We start from the raw sequence: 5000 nt of genomic DNA, 5'->3' as shown, positions 1-5000 counted from the left end.
GTCCTCTGACTTGCCGGGCTCCCTTAAGCGAATATGAGCTCTGGAGCAGTCCAACTCTCCAGCTGCTTCGATCATACCTCTGCATGATCAAGTCCCTCCCATGGGACTCCCTGGTACTTGCATACGAACAAAACCCTTGGTGGAACCTAGCCCCCATATGCTGATGACCAAGGTTTTCATCCGATGCAAAATTCAGTGCACGCCCGGAAGACCCGCCTCTGCGGTACCATGGCCTTCACTCCTTGAATCCATAGCCCTTCTTGCCGTCGTGTTGTTCACCAAAGCGGAGCTCCCAGTAGCTCCCGATCATACCTCCATATGATCTCATCCCTCACGGGACAAGGTCGTGTGTATCGCATTGCCATCGAACTGTTCCACCATGATCCGCTGCACCATGTCGCCTCCTGGTGACATCTCCATTGCATTCTGATCCTTGTGGAATAAACTCGAATTGTGAACCCTCCGCTGTGTGGCCTCTGCCAATACATCGCAGGGTCTCCTCCACCTTCGATTTTGTTCGCTCCTTTGGCAATCGATCTTCATCCACCCACTCTTGGGTCACACCTAGATGAAGCACCGCTCTAGGACAGTCCGTCGCCTAGTAGCTCCCGAAGTCCGCCGACTTCGCTGTAATTTGTGCACTATTGCCTGGATCCTGGGCCTCTGCCCCTACCAGCACAATCTCTGCTGCGCACCGCTTCCTTCCTAGCAACTCGAATGGCAACACTGTGGCATATTCTTCAAGAGTACCCGCCTCTGCGTCCTCTTGCCCCGTGCTAAGGCCTTCTGAACTCAACTTCGCCTCCGCAAATTGAGTCGCCTTAGTTCCTTCATCAAATGCTCCTCCGAGATAAGGTGCATGTGCCCCGAAGCTCCCTTCGTCTTTGGCACCATGCAAGATGAGTCCACTCCGTCAGAATGAAGGACCCATGGAACAACATGATCCTGCTCTTGCCTCTGCAAGAGCTCATGTCCTTGACCTCTGTCTAAGAAAAGCACTGTGCCTCTGCTCCATGTTCCAACTTCTCTGCTGGCTCCCTTCATACGGCTTGGGTACTTCGCCAAGTTACACCCAAGTTGCTCCGCTCCTCGTTTCTGCATTGAGTCGATGGTGGCCCTCGTGCCCACCATTCCACGGGTCAGCCCTCCCTTGAGTCCGATCTCCACATCGACTCCAAGTGTGCCTTCATTTAAGTTGCTTCAGGTCGCTCCCCCACTTGATCTCGCAATGCATCCACCAATGCATTCTCTCGAGCGAGATCATGCGACGACTCCTCGCCGCTTGCTCAGTCCATCGAGCTTCGTGGAGTTGTTGTTTGTGAGGTACTCCTCCTCAACATGTGGAGTCCGTCTCACATGATTCTCCCTCTGGAGTGCCGAGACTTATCCCTCCTGGATAACTATCCCGTTGGAGCAACATCTCTCTTCGTTTCGGAGACCCCCATCCCCTTGGACTACTCCGATCTGCTGAACAAACTGTGCATTGTTCTGCCTCCTGCAAACGCACTTGCTAGATTGCGACTCCCCGTCAATACAGCCCCCACTGCACCCCTCAAGGTCTAGCAACATGCTGAACTCGTTGCACACTTCAGCCTCCTCCGGACGTATCCTTCGCATGCCAAAGAGAAAGTTTCAATGCTCCATGGCGCCGAGACTCGGCCGCCTTGGGATGGCCACGGACATTCCATCGTCCGCATACAAGCCCCTGCATGAGTACCAAATTCTTCGAGTTAGCAATTCCTCTCACCTCTGTGAGCTTTGGCCTAACTCTTTTGGTCGTTGAGCAACTCATTCGACCTTGGATGGTCTCATTCTTGCCAAGCGCCTCGCTTGCCTAGAGCACCATCAAGTATAGTTGTCAACGTTGAGCCGTAGCTCAAACTCAGCCATCCCAACCTTTGTGCGCTCCAAATTCTTCCAAGCTTGCCTGTTCTCGTGGTGCCTCTTGCGCGAAGGGTTGGCCATTCCTGTGAATGCCAATCTCAGATGCCCGCTCCTCTGAGCGACTCTTTTCCCTACATCTCCATGCCCGTTTTCCCCCAAACGGTCGCGCGTGTGCTGACTGCCCTCAACGCAGCCCCGCTAGGTCCCCCACGTTTGCATGCTAAGTGTTTCTATGAGTGCTTGTCCCGCTCTGATACCATATGACACGGACTTAGCTGGTTTTGCCTAAGTCGTGCGGCACCCTTGCGTGTCCGTCCGCAAAGGTCAGCCTCCCCGAAGCCTCCCATTGTCCCTTAGGACCATCAAAAGAGAGAACGGGTTAGAGAGAACGCCTCAAACGAGATCCACAAGCAAACATGTCCGAAAAACACTTCATAGACAATGCAAATTACAAACAGACTTTACAAGCTCTGAACAGTGGCACAACAAAGGGTAAAATGGTCCATTACAGACCGAAAAAGCTCTCGCACGTGTCCACATGACACAACCTTTATTTACAAGCCTAAAGAGGCCACCAACCCAACTAAAATGGGACTTATAAGCCTTCGGCTGCCCCTCTACATGTTTTACAAGGCATGAACATGCCAACAGACACGGACAGATATAAGCATTACATCAAACATCCTGTTTCAAAGTTTGTCCGTGACAACCCGGGGGGTTCCAGGGTGCTGAGATGGCTGACATTTTGCTCCGCTCACGACGGTCGCCGCGGCACGCAAGAACAGCCCAAAAACAGGCCAAAACAGCCCAAAAACGGGCCAAAACTGGCCATTTTTGGCTGAGCGAGCGAGCAGCGAGCGGCGAACAGCGAGCGAAGCGAGAGGCAGCACCGTCCCTGCTATACGAAAGCCCCATCCAGCCCTGTGCCACCCGGGGGGTTCCAGGGTGCTGAGATGGCTGACGTTTTGCTCCGCTCTCGACGGTCACCGCGCAACGCAAGAACAGGCCAAAAACTGGCCAAAACGGCCCAAAAACGGGCCAAAACTGGCCATTTTTGGCTGCGCGAGCGAGCGGCGAGTGGCGGACAGCGAGCGAAGCGAGAGGCAGCACCGTCCCTGCTATACGAAAGCCCCATCCAGCCCTGTGCCACCCGGGGGGTTCCAGGGTGCTGAGATGGCTGACATTTTGCTCCGCTCACGACGGTCGCCGCACCACGCAAGAACAGCCCAAAAACAGGCCAAAACGGCCCAAAAACGGGCCAAAACTGGCCATTTTTGGCTGCGCGAGCGAGCGGCGAGCGGCGGACAGCGAGCGAAGCGAGAGGCAGCACCGTCCCTGCTATACGAAAGCCCCATCCAGCCCTGTGCCACCCGGGGGGTTCCAGGGTGCTGAGATGGCTGACGTTTTGCTCCGCTCACGATGGTCACCGCACCACGCAAGAACAGCCCAAAAACAGGCCAAAACAGCCCAAAAACGGGCCAAAACAGGCCATTTTTGGCTGCGCGAGCGAGCGGCGAGCGGCGAACAGTGAGCGCAGCGTGAGGCAGCACCGTCCCTGCTATACGAAAGCCCCATCCAGCCCTGTGCCACCCGGGGGGTTCCAGGGTGCTGAGATGGCTGACATTTTGCTCCGCTCACGACGGTCGCCGCACCACGCAAGAACAGCCCAAAAACAGGCCAAAACGGCCCAAAAACGGGACAAAACTGGCCATTTTTGGCTGCGCGAGCGAGCGGCGAGCGGCGGACAGCGAGCGAAGCGAGAGGCAGCACCGTCCCTGCTATACGAAAGCCCCATCCAGCCCTGTGCCACCCGGGGGGTTCCAGGGTGCTGAGATGGCTGACGTTTTGCTCCGCTCACGATGGTCACCGCACCACGCAAGAACAGCCCAAAAACAGGCCAAAACAGCCCAAAAACGGGCCAAAACAGGCCATTTTTGGCTGCGCGAGCGAGCGGCAAGCGGCGAACAGTGAGCGAAGCGTGAGGCAGCACCGTCCCTGCTATACGAAAGCCCCATCCAGCCCTGTGCCACCCGGGGGGTTCCAGGGTGCTGAGATGGCTGACATTTTGCTCCGCTCACGACGGTCGCCGCGCCACGCAAGAACAGCCCAAAAACAGGCCAAAACAGCCCAAAAACGGGCCAAAACAGGCCATTTTTGGCTGCGCGAGCGAGCGGCGAGCGGCGAACAGCGAGCGAAGCGTGAGGCAGCACCGTCCCTGCTATACGAAAGCCCCATCCAGCCCTGTGCCACCCGGGGGGTTCCAGGGTGCTGAGATGGCTGACATTTTGCTCCGCTCACGACGGTCGCCGCGCCACACAAGAACAGCCCAAAAACAGGCCAAAACAGCCCAAAAACGGGCCAAAACAGGCCATTTTTGGCTGCGCGAGCGAGCGGCGAGCGGCGAACAGCGAGCGAAGCGTGAGGCAGCACCGTCCCTGCTATACGAAAGCCCCATCCAGCCCTGTGCCACCCGGGGGGTTCCAGGGTGCTGAGATGGCTGACATTTTGCTCCGCTCACGACGGTCGCCGCGCCACGCAAGAACAGCCCAAAAACAGGCCAAAACAGCCCAAAAACGGGCCAAAACAGGCCATTTTTGGCTGCGCGAGCGAGCGGCGAGCGGCGAACAGCGAGCGAAGCGTGAGGCAGCACCGTCCCTGCTATACGAAAGCCCCATCCAGCCCTGTGCCACCCGGGGGGTTCCAGGGTGCTGAGATGGCTGACATTTTGGTCCGCTCTCGACGGTCGCCGCGCCACGCAAGAACAGCCCAAAAACAGGCCAAAACTGCCCAAAAACGGGCCAAAACTGGCCATTTTTGGCTGCGCGAGCGAGCGGCGAGCGGCGAACAGCGAGCGAAGCGTGAGGCAGCACCGTCCCTGCTATACGAAAGCCCCATCCAGACCTGTGCCACCCGGGGGGTTCCAGGGTGCTGAGATGGCTGACATTTTGCTCCGCTCACGACGGTCGCCGCGCCACGCAAGAACACCCCAAAAACAGGCCAAAACTGCCCAAAAACGGGCCAAAACTGGCCATTTTTGGCCGCGCGAGCGAGCGGCGAGCGGCGAACAGCGAGCGAAGCGAGAGGCAGCACCGTCCCTGCTATACGAAAGCCCCATC

The sequence above is a fragment of the Musa acuminata genome, unplaced genomic scaffold, assembly GCF_036884655.1.
Source record: "Musa acuminata AAA Group cultivar baxijiao unplaced genomic scaffold, Cavendish_Baxijiao_AAA HiC_scaffold_1136, whole genome shotgun sequence".
Taxonomy (NCBI): Eukaryota; Viridiplantae; Streptophyta; class Magnoliopsida; order Zingiberales; family Musaceae; genus Musa; species Musa acuminata.
Note: the sequence above shows the minus strand (reverse complement) of the source record.